The sequence below is a fragment of the Eulemur rufifrons genome, chromosome 7, assembly GCF_041146395.1.
Source record: "Eulemur rufifrons isolate Redbay chromosome 7, OSU_ERuf_1, whole genome shotgun sequence".
NCBI lineage: Eukaryota > Metazoa > Chordata > Mammalia > Primates > Lemuridae > Eulemur > Eulemur rufifrons.
The window spans coordinates 59,383,984-59,396,197 of NC_090989.1; the positions used below are offsets into that span (position 1 = coordinate 59,383,984).

Below are 12,214 nucleotides of genomic sequence, written 5' to 3' on the forward strand. Positions count from 1 at the left end.
TTTGGAGTGAACATAGCTCTGACCTTGGAGTAAGAAGATCCAGGTGTGAGTCCCAGTTTGATCAATTACCACCTTGTAAATTGGGAGGCCTATCAATCTCACTATCTAGTTGTAAAATGGGAATAAAACTGTGCGTTCTCAAGAGAGCTGTGAGAGGGTTAAGCAGGATTAAATATGTGAAAAGAATTTGTGAATGGTAAATTGCTACATATACATAAGCTGTTTATTCATTTTTTAACTTTCAGGTTATTCCTTGGAAAATTGTGCCAAAGTGGGTAGAAAAGGGAAAGGGGAGAGAACATAGAGATTTAATTAGATCCACAGGACATTGCCTTCACATGGGTAGATGGAGCCCCCAGTCCTTCGGATTTCAGCACATTGATATGTAGTAACTTAATATGCAAATGATAGGCCTCAGAGGGCACCCAGTCTCCACATGTGCCAATTAATCAAAGGAAACAGTATCATCCTCTAATTCCACTAATTAGAGGATCATCCATAAGCTACTATGTTTCTGAGCTACTGTGGTTTAATAAATTTGCAATAAGTTATGAGTAATACATTAGCCAGCGACCAAATAGGATGAGAAAAGGGCTCAGTTTATCTGTATATTTAAAGGTTTTTTCCTCGTAATTTTCTTCTGATTATTTTGCATCCTAAAAAGTTCCCAACACCTTGGTCATGTGGGGCCACAGAATCACCATGTTTCATTGTAACAAGAGGTCTGAAAATAATATATAAGTACAACTCTTAGATAATGTGATTGGAATTTTAAGAAATGTACTGAAATTAATTAATCCAAGGGTCGCTTTCTTCCAAAGAGTCACTTTGCAAATTTGTACACTTGTTCTAATGATTCCACCATGGCTACAAATAAGGAAATTACTTGTGAATTGCCCTGACATACTCATTTATTCTCTTGAGTCTTTTCAGAGGTGGCAAATTGTTCTCTCAGTGTAGATCTGAATTTGGAGGCAGCTAAAAGATGTTTGGATGTATTGTACTCTGGTTATTGAAGGAGGTGATCAAGCAGGAGAATTTGGGCAGGTGTGGTGGCTCACGCCTGTAATCCTAGCACTCTGGGAGGCCAAGGCAGGAGGATCACTTGAGGTCAGGGGTTTGAGACCAGCCTGAGCAAGAGCGAGACTCCTCCTTCCATCTCTGCTAAAAATAGAAAAAGTTAGCAGGCCGTGGTGGCACGCTCCTGTAGTCCCAGCTACTCGGGAGGCTGAGGTAAGAGGATCACTTGAGCCCAGGAGTTTAAGGTTGCTATGAGCTAGGCTGATGTCATGGCACTCTAGCCCAGGCAACAGAGCAAGACTCTGTCAATAAATAAATAAGTAAATAAAAGGCAGGAGAATCTGAATTGTGGTCTCTTGACGGACTTATCCCATCACCCATATGCTTGTGTGAGTAGATAGATAGGGTTGAAGAAAACTCTTACCATTAGATTTGACTCCAGTACATGACTGAATTTGATTGAGGTTATAGTGGATACATCTCCTTTAAAGCTGTGTAAGAGGCTTTTTTTTTTTGAGACAGAGTCTCGTTCTGTTGCCTGAGCTAGAGTGCTGTGGCATCAGCCTAGCTCACAGCAACCTCCAACTCCTGGGCTCAAGCAATCCTCCTGCCTCAGCCTCCTGAGTAGCTGGGACTACAGGCATGCGCCACCATGTCCGCCTAATTTTTTTTCTACATATTTTTAGTTGTCCAGCTAATGTCTTTCTATTTTTAGTAGAGACAGGGTCTCGCTCTTACTCAGGCTGGTCTCGAACTCCTGAGCTCAAACTATCCTTCCTGCCTGGGCCTCCCAGAGTGCTATGTGTAAGAGACTTTTAACTTCACTTAGAATACAGACGTAAGAGACAGAGGCCTGTGTTAATGCTGTCCCTATACCTAGAATGTTTTTTTCCAATTCAAACTCTACCCGTTCTCCTTTTTTTTAAAATGCCATTTCAGTCACAAAGGTTTTCCTGATAGTATCCAATTGACAGTTTTTGCTCTGTCCTTTGAGCTTTCATCGCACCCTATTAAACTCCTCTTATGGTACGTATTACTTTCTGTGTTTTATTGTATTTGGTTTTATGTAGTTCTTATTGTTTCTTACAGGTAGTAAACTATTTGGGGGTAGGATTTGTGTCTGATTCATCTTTGAATCTCACATATCAACTAGAATAAGCTTTGGACACTATAATCACTCAATAAATATTAATTGAATAAATGAATTATGGAGTAGTCCAGTTGTCGTTATATAAATACAGCAACAACCAAATATATAGAAGGACATCCTAGTATCTAATTTACTTACATAAAATATCACTCTCAATGGTGAAGTATTAACAAGCATTTCTTTAAAAATTGCACCATTACAAGAATGCCTCCTATCACTACTTCTATTCACCATTAAGTCGGAGGTCCCAGCCGGTACCATAGGACAAGAAGAAAAAGAAGCTTAAAAACTAGAAGGAAACAAAATGTTCATTATGTACACATGATAAAATTATCCATAAAGAAACCCTATAAAATCTATATATTTCTGAAATAATTAAGAAAATTGGATGGGCACAGAATGAAGAAACAAAAATAAACTGCATTTCTATACAGCAACAAAAAAATCAGCTTAAAAAAGGATATTTCTTAAAATTAACGATAGCAACAACATTTTGCCACATGTAGGAATAAATCCAACAGATTATATACTGGACCGTTATGCATAAAATCATAAAAAAAATATCAAAATCCATTAAAGAAAACCTCCACAAATAAGAAATATACTATATTCATGAATTAGAATATCTAATATTACAAAGATGTAATTTTTCTCGAATTGATGAATAGATTTAATGTGTGGCTTTTGTTACTGTTGAACTTGACAGACTGGTTCTAAAATTTATGTGAAGAATAAAGAGCCTAGAGTAACTAAGAATACATGATGGCAAAAAATAAGATGTGAGAGAGGGTCCTGATTTATTAGATAGCAAGTTTATTTATAAAAATTAGGCAAGTATAGATTTAACATGTACAGAGAAAGTATAGGTAGACATAGGAACAGGTAACTAGTTCTCAGAAACGGATCTCTAATGCTAAGAAGCCTGCATATGCCAGAGCTGGCAATTCAGATCAGTGGGGAAAGGTTAAACTATTGTAATTGTGCTGAGACTATTAGTTTTCATTTCCCAGAGGAAACAAATAAAACTGTAGTCCTACCCAAAATGTACAGATAAATTCTAATCCATTAAAATGCATAAATGCAAAAGAAAAAAAAAACTTTAAACTTTTAGAAGAAATCATAGGAATGTCTTATAACCATGGGGTGAGGAAGGATGTCTCAAATAAGATATAAAAAGTTTAAATCCTAATGGAAAAGACTGATACAAATCAACTAAATTAAACAAAAGGAACTCTTTTGATCAAACGACAATTTGAAGAAATAAAAATCTATGAAACCAATTAGAAGGTTGTTGTGTTTTGTGGGGTTTTTGTGGAATTTATGTAACTGATAAAGGGCTATTAATCAAGATGATCACAAAATTCTTAAAATCAGTAAGAATAAGACAAAGAACACAAAATAAGAGAGATATGTACAGGCAGTTCATAGAAAAGAAAATCCAAATGATTAAAAAGCAGGAAAAGATGAAACTTTAGTATTACAGAGGCTTACAAATTTTTAAGATGGCATAATATTTCATACCTATCATCTTGAAAAAACTTAAAAAGTCTGATATTTTGGCTGGGCGCCGTGGCTCGTGCCTGTAATCCTAACACTCTGGGAGGCCGAGGTGGGAGGATTGCTTGAGCTGAGGAGTTCGAGACCAGTCTGAGCAAGAGCAAAACCCTGTCTCTACTAAAAACAAAAAAATTAGCTGGGGCATCTGTGGCATGTGCCTGTAGTCTCAGGCACTCTAGAGGTTGAGGCAGGAGGATCACTTAAGTCCAGGAGTTGCAGGTTGCAGTGAGCTATGATAGCACCTCTGCACTCTACTCAAGGCAATAGAGTAAGACTGTCTCCAAAAAAACAAACAAATCAAAAATTCTGCTATTTTGAGTGTGGTAAATATGCACAAAAACAAAAATTCTCTTAGTCTTTAGGGGTATGCATAAATTAGTACGACCACTATTTTGGTAGAAGCTGCTAGTTATCTGCCAATATTTTTCTTTCTTTTCTTTCCCAGTAATAAGAATTCTCTATTTTCAGCTGGTCCATGGCCAACTGGAATAAAGATGACATTTCCTAGTTTCCTCTGCATCCAGATATGGCCATGTAAATTTTGGCCAAGAAGATTCAAATAAAAGTGCTCTGTGCATCTTTAAAGAAAGAGTTATGCATCTATTGGTTCTTTTTCCTATTGCCAGCCAAAATGTGGATATCATGGCTGGAGTTTCAGAAATCATTTTTGACCATGACCTTGGGAATGAAAATTTTTCATACAAGGTGACCTACACGATAGAAGCAGCCTGGGTTTCTGACACTATAAAGTGCCTTACTATCTGACCACCCTCTAGACTTGAAACTGAGATAGAAATATATGGCTATCTTATTTAAGATGACTGTGATTTTGGATTTGTTATTACTCATGGCAGCCTAAACTAATCTAAATCAATGCAATCTCATTAGGAAAATTTGACATTATGCCATAAAGGTAAACATATGTAAATCCTACAGTCCAACAATTTACTCCCCTAAGTATTTGCCTTGACAAATCTTATTCTTATGTGCATCAGGAAGTGTGTACAAAAATGTTCAAAATAATATAGTTCTAAGACCAAATACTAGAAATATCCCAAAAGTCCATAGATGGAGGAATACATAATTTCATTGCAATGTTTTTACTCAATGAACTACTGATATGCAGCTAGGAATAAATACAATCTCCAAAGAATCTGTAAGCATAGTATTATCTATAAGTATGTTTTTGAATAAAAGTTCAACAACAAGGAAACCTGAACAATGATTTATTTGGAGATACATACATATACGGAATTTATGAGTAAAAGCAATGCAATGATAAACCGAAATTTCAGGATAGTGATTACCTGGGGTGTGGGAGAGGTGAGGGGCTGAAATCAGGAAGGGGCATGGTGAGAGCTTCAAAGATATTGGCAAGGTTCTATTTTTCTTATGCTAGGTGCTAAGTACAAAGCTATTTGTTTTAGTATTTTTTTATTTTTAACTTAAATGTGTGTTTTAAGTATTCTTCTGAATGTATGAAAAATTTTACAATAGTGAGAAAAAGATTAGGCAAAGCAAAGCAGTGCTTGAATTTTGGGGGGGGGTGTGTGTGTGTGTGTGAAGTAAATCTATTTCTGGAAACATAAAGAGATTTAAGCCTGACCACAACATTTACACTGAAGCACAATTGACATAGTAGAGCAATTCTTTCCCTTCTTTTAAATATATGAGTGATTATCAAGGACTTGCAACCCAAATGGACGAAGGTGACCACACCTTGTGGCAAACAGGCTCTTTGAAATCTTACATCTGTAATTACCACTGTTACAGCTGCCTCCGCCACTGCCACCGACCTCACTACCATCTTGATATTATCAGTTTGTATTAAATGCTTTTACGTTTCTGACATTTTACTGGAGTTTTACATCATTATCTCAATTAATCCTCAACCATCTAGTGAGCTAGATGTTATTAATCCTTCATAAGATCTGCTGGGACTGAGGCTCAGTGCACTGAATGAACTAGCCTTATTACTGCTAGTAAATGGCAGCTCCTGGGTTCAAACATAAACCTATCTGTTTCCAAAATGTTACTTTTTGACCTCTACATCATACTGCCTCATTTCAAATACGTCTATTTTTACTGTCACCCCTTCAGTTACAACAATAGATACCATGACTTCTCTGAAGCAATATTCATAGGGATGTTTTAAAGAAGTAACAGAAAAAGAAGAGAGCGAATATATGACTGATTACTGGCAATGCTTCTGAGAGGTTGGAAGATGAGATACAGAGAAAAGATGTAGGACATTCTGAAAAATTGAGGACAAAAGGATAGAAACAGAGTAAGACAAATTAAAACTGGGAAATAGGCAGAGAGGAAGAAAAAAAGAATCGGGAGAATGAACAGAAAATAATAAGACCATCCTAAAGAATTTATTTTTTCTTTTCCCCAGAAGCCGCTTTCCTCACCTTGGAATAGGTGTTTCATCTTTTGAAATGAGTTGGATAAATAAGAAGAAAAGGTTGGAAAGTAATTTCAAGTCCACAGAGTGAACCCTAGGATAGATTGTTTTTCCCTCACAAGCCTTTCATCCAGAAAGCTTTAAGGTCTCATGGTTTTGGCAATAATTATAGCAGTAATAATAACACTGTCTAGCTGGTGTTTTCCCCTTGGCAGCATGTCTGTACCAATCAGTTTGTCACGATAATATCTTCAAGTTCACACACTAATTTGCATGAATCTATTTGTTAGTCTACAGAAGTAAGGGCTCTTTCATGCCCTTGGACCTCAGTGTATTTGGGGCTGTCTATCTTGGACATCTGTGCTAATGAGGTGCTTTTAGGTCAGAACAAAGAAGTTCTTGCTTAGACTTACCATGTATATTTGAATATTTTAGCTGTGCATTTGAATGTATATATCACAGATATATGTAGAAGTTTCTAGAGTGTGAAAACTCAGATTGTTAGGGTAGAAATGTGATACTTTGTACTTGCAAACATTTTTTAAAAATAAGATATTTACCCATGTAATAAGAGTTAATTTTGGTACTGCTGGTTAGCAGGTGGAGTGGGTAAGAGAACTTCTAAGACCTCCTCTCAGGTTGAGCATGGAGGCTTATGCCTGTAATCCCAGGGGTTTGAGATCAGCCTGGGTAACATACGGAGACCCTTTCTCTAAAAAAAAAAAAAAAAAAAAAAAAAAAAAAAGGCCTCTGAATTCTGTGATATGTATGCTGTCATGAGACCTATTATTGATGCATATTATATGGTTTTTATAGTAATCACTATACATTATAATTTGCTTAATCCCTCTTTTTATTTTAATGACATGTTGTGGGAGCTGAGGATGAGAGAGAGGAAGAAGACAGAGTAGTGGAAACCATTCATTCAACCTCTTCAAGACATGCCAGGGCCAGAAAATTCAAATGCCTATTCAGGTCATTCGAATTAATCCTAGCACAGACAGGCAGAGCATATGGGGCTGGAGGGGAAGCTGCAGAGCAGTGATCCTGGAGTGGGAAAAGGGTATAAAACTGGTTTCTTACTCTTTGTTTTAAAGGTTCAAAACATTTCAGTTATGCAAGATTAATAAATTCTAGAGATCTGCTCTAGGGCGTTGTGCTTACAGTAAACTATACCATACTTAACTCTTATTAATAAAATTTTAAGAAGGCAAAAATAAAAAAAAAAATTCAAAATGGTGCCTGTGCTGTTGATGAGGATATATCATGACTAGATATGCCAGTATAAGTTTTTGTTTGTTTTCTCAAAAATTTCACAATAAAAAGAGGTCCAAAACAAGATGACATGTTTATACTATAATGGCAGGAAAAACTATTGTTAGGACTTCATGATAAAGTTTTTTAAAAGGGCTTTATCTTATCTTCAAAAGCCCTAAAGAGAAATACTTTCTCTTTTGCTTTCTCAATACTCAGAGGACTCTTGCTTTTATATGAAAATATATCCTCTTATTTCTAATGCACTGCTTGACCTAATACTACTGAAGCTTTGAAATCCTTCTTGGCTTTAAGTCTTATCTTCCTAATTATTGTTATTTCATCACTGTTGAACATCAGTAATACACTAGATATTATTGTGCTAACTCAAGTTAATAAAAACCATAAAAACTTCTTTACCATTCTGGTGAGAACAGTAGTTAATTATTTAGCCATTAAATATTGTTAAAATGATTATCACCCTGAAGATTTCATTTACCTACTGTATATGAAATTAATCAATTGAAATACCTATTAGATGGTAAGCTACTTAAGAGAAACCTTTGTATTTCACATAGTAGATGCTCAATAAATGTTTATTGAATGAGGAATAAACAAATCAATTATTTTCATAGGTTCCACAGAAATGTAGCTTCTACAAAAATGGATTCTATTCCTATATTTTCCCCTTTGGTTTCATTTGGAATGGCATTCAACTATCATTTCAGAAGGTGCATATTCTAGATGTTTTGTGGCTATATAACAATACAAATCCTACAAATTCTGTACATTCACTAAATAAAGATGATGTAAATAATTTTCAAGAACACAAATTTCATTAGATTTTCTGTAACATGGGAATGGCCTGAAAAAGGACGAAAATGTTTTCTGTCTCTCTAAAACTTCCTCAACTCCTTTTGGGAATTAAAACCTGCATGCCATGCTCACTTCGGCAGCACATATACTAAAATTGGAACGATACAGAGATTAGCATGGCCCCTGTGCAAGGATGACACGCAAATTTGTGAAGCGTTCCGTATTTTTAAAACCCTATATGCCCCAAAACTACATAATGAGAAGGAAATGGACAAATTCCTGGAAACATATAACCTCCCTAAGTTCACCCAGGAGGTTACAGAATTTCTGAATAGATCAATCTCAAGCTTGGAAATTGGAACAGCAATTAAAAACCTCCCAAAATGGAAAAGTCCCGGACCAGAGGGCTACACTTCAGAGTTTTACCAAACATACAAAGAAGAACTCATACCTATACTACAGAAATTATTCCACAACATTGAGAAGGATGGTATCCTCCCTAATTCATTCTATGAAGCCAATATCACCTTGATACCAAAGCCAGGGAAGGACACAACAAAAAAAGAAAACTACAGACCAATATCCCTTATAAATATAGATGCAAAAATCCTCAACAAAATTTTAGCAAATCAAATTCAGCAACACATCAAAAAAATAATTCACCATGACCAGGTGGGCTTTATTCCAGGGATGCCAGGCTGGTTCAACATACACAAATCTATTAATGCAATTCGCTTCATAAATAAAAGCAAAAACAAAGACCATATGATTCTCTCAATAGATGCAGAAAAAGCATTTGACAAAGTCCAGCACACCTTTATGGTAAAAACTCTGAACAAAATAGGCATAGATGGGTCATACCTTAAAATTATCAAATCCATTTATGACAAACCCACAGCCAATATCATACTGAATGGGGAAAAACTGAAATCATTCCGACTTAGAACCGGAACCAGACAAGGTTGCCCACTATCTCCACTTCTGTTCAACATAGTGTTGGAAGTTCTTGCTAGAGCAATTAGATAACAGAGGGGTATTAAGGGCATCCAGATGGGGTCAGATGAGATCAAACTCTCGGTCTTTGCCAATGATATAATATTATATCTAGAAAATCCGAAGGACTCAACCAAGAGACTCCTAGAATTGATAAATGAATTCAGTAAAGTCTCAGGATACAAAATCAATACACACAAATCAGAGGTATTAATATACACCAATAACAGTCAAGCCGAATTTCAAATCAAAAACGCAATAACTTTTACAATAGCCTCAAAGAAAATTAAATGTCCAGGAATATATTTAACGAAAGATGTGACAGACATATATAGGGAGAACTATGAGACACTAAGAAAAGAAATTGTAGAAAATGTAAATAGATGGAAAAATCTACCTTGCTCATAGATTGGTAGAATCAACATTGTTAAAATGTCCATATTACCTAAAGTGATCTACAGAATTAATGCAATCCCTATCAAAGCACCATCATCATTCTTTACAGATTTAGAAAAAATAATTCTGCGCTTTGTATGGAACCAGAGAAGACCGAGTATAGCCAAAGCAATCTTAAGTAAAAAGAACAAACTGGGAGGTATCAGTCTACCAGACTTCAAGTTGTACTCCAAGCCTATAGTAACTAAAACAGCATGGTACTGGCACAAGAACAGAGACATAGACCTTTGGAACAGGACTGAGAATCCAGAGATGAAACCATCCGCATATGGTAAGCTAATCTTTGACAAAGCAGACAAAAATGTAAACTGGGGAGATGAATCTCTTTTCGATAAATGGTGCAGGGAAAACTGGATAGCTACATGCAGAAAATTGAAACTGGGTCCCCACCTCTCACACCTCTCACAAAAATCAATTCAAGATGGATAACAGACTTAAACCTAAGGCATGAAACCTTAAGAATTCTAGAAGAGGTTGTTGGGAAGACCCTTTGAGACATAGGCCTAGGCAAAGAATTTTTGACGAAGACCCCCAAAGCAATTACAGCAGCAACAAAAATAAATAAATGGGATCTGATCAAATTAAAAAGCTTTTGCACAGCCAAGGAAACTATCATTAGAGTGAATAGACAGCCTACAGAATGGGAGAAAATATTTGCTCTCTACACATCTGATAAAGGGCTGATAACAAGAATCTATCTAGAACTTTAAAAATTCAACAAGATAAAATCAGACAACCCCATAAATAAATGGCAAAGGAAATGAACAGAAACTTTTCAAAAGAAGACAGAATAATGGCCAGCAAACATATTAAAAAAAAATGCTCAACATCTCTAATCATTAGAGAAATGCAAATCAAAACCACAATGAGATATCACCTAACCCCAGTGAGATTAGCCTCTATCAAAAAATCCCAAAACAACAAATGCTGGCAAGGATGTGGAGAGACAGGAACACTCTTACACTGCTGGTGGGACTGCAAATTGGTGCAACCTCTGTGGAAAAGAATTTGGAGATACCTCAAAGAGCTAAAAATAGAAATACCATTTGATCCAACAATAACACTATTAGACATCTACCCAAAAGAGCAAAAGACATTCTATAATAAAGACATCTGCACCTGAATGTTTACGGCAGCACAATTCACTAGTGTAAGGATGTGGAAACAACCCAAGTGCCCATCAATTCATGAGTGGATTATTAAAATTTGGTGTATGTATATAATGGAATATTACTCAATAATAAGAAATGACAGTGATCTAGCACCTCTTATATTTTCCTGGATTGAGCTTGAGCCCATTATCCACAGTGAGGTATCACAAGATCAGAGGAATAGTCTCCACATGTACTCACTGTCAAATTGGCAATAACTGATCAACACTATGGTGCTCACACGGTAGTAATATTCTCCAGGGATTAGGGAGTTGTGGGGGGTAAACTCACAACTAAGGGACACGGTCATGGTGAGCATTGTAGAAGGGAAGGGCATGCCTCTAAACCTTGCTTAGGTGAGGCAAAGACATAAAATGTAACCAGAAGATATATGCACTTCAGTGTTTATTGCAGCATTATTCACAATGGCTAAAATGTGGAATCAGCTTAAGTGTTTATCAAGGAATGAATGGATAAAGAAGATGTGGTATATGTACACAATGGAATATTATTTGGCCATGAAAAAGAAGGAAATTTTGTCATTTGCAGAAACATGGATGGAACTGGAGGACATTATTTTAAGTGAAATAAAGCAGGCACAGAAAGACTAAATAAATAAATAAAACCTGAATGCCTGCCCCAGGCCAGTGATCAGGAGGGGCAGGGAGTGCCTTTTGATCTTTGTATCACAGGAGAAGGTTCAAGGGAATTATCTGGGCAGAGGTCAAGAGATTGTCTTAGCTGAAGACAGGATGAATCAGAACCAGCAATAGCCTGAAGCTGAAAATCTCCCCTTTAAAAGTTCTGTATTTCTGCTCAGAGGCAGGACATTGGTACTTTAAGATAGGTGTCTGCCTATCTCTTCATTTGCCTGCAAATTAATAAACTTTTCTTTCCTTCTCCTCAAACCACTTGTTCTCATTGTTCTGATGCTTCCTCGGGGACAAGTGCTGAGATTTGGTAACATTAGGACACCGATAAGAAAGTGCTAATGGAAGAAAAGTCTATGAATTCTGGCTATGATTATAGACTTAGCTTCTTCTATGAACAAACTCCAAAATTCTCATTCTATTAAAAAAACTAGAGTTCACAAAGAAGATGTAGAGAACTACTAAAACAACTGACCACATCCAGCATTTCCAAAGAAATAATAGATTAAAACAAAAGCCAAAAACTTTTTAAACTAAATCAAAATACTAAGGGAAACTGCATAAATAAATCATCTGACTCTAAAGGTAGAAGTTAGAAACAAACAGATCATGTATGAAGAATCACTGAAACATAAATAAATAAAAAGGAAACTAACAGAAATACCAAATTAATAAAGCTGTACACTAAACAGGTTGGATTTTACCATAAGCAAATTATATGTCAATAAAATAAACTGAGAAAAAGACATTTTTATTAGTA

The 12,214-nt window shown here is 36.0% G+C and overlaps 1 protein-coding gene and 1 non-coding gene across 3 annotated transcripts in view; one reads left to right on the forward strand and one right to left on the reverse strand.

The window, feature by feature from the left end:
- Positions 1-12,214, reverse strand: part of LSAMP (limbic system associated membrane protein) — a 595,694-nt gene that overhangs the window by 146,054 nt on the left and 437,426 nt on the right. The gene's annotated exons all lie outside the window — the stretch shown is intronic.
- On the forward strand, positions 8,329-8,432 carry LOC138388802 (U6 spliceosomal RNA). Its single transcript, XR_011234289.1, has one exon. It is a non-coding gene; the product is annotated as a U6 spliceosomal RNA (small nuclear RNA).